A 246-nucleotide genomic window follows, 5' to 3' on the forward strand; every position below is an offset into this window, starting at 1 on the left:
AATAAAACGGAGTGTATTATTTTCAGTACCCCAGGCATGCAGAATGGTCCAGCTGTGAGTTTGGGAGCTCTGGCATCTTGCACCAGGTCTGTTGTTAAAAACTTGGGGGTTACTTTTGACTGCAGCATGAAATTTGATAAGCAGATCAGTTACGTTTTTAAAATGAGCTTTTTCTAGCTTCGCCTGTTGGCTAAAGTTAAGCCCTTTCTGAGCAGGCACGACCTAGAAAAGGCCATTCATGCTTTT

Source organism: Etheostoma spectabile, chromosome 14, assembly GCF_008692095.1.
Source record: "Etheostoma spectabile isolate EspeVRDwgs_2016 chromosome 14, UIUC_Espe_1.0, whole genome shotgun sequence".
Lineage (NCBI taxonomy): Eukaryota > Metazoa > Chordata > Actinopteri > Perciformes > Percidae > Etheostoma > Etheostoma spectabile.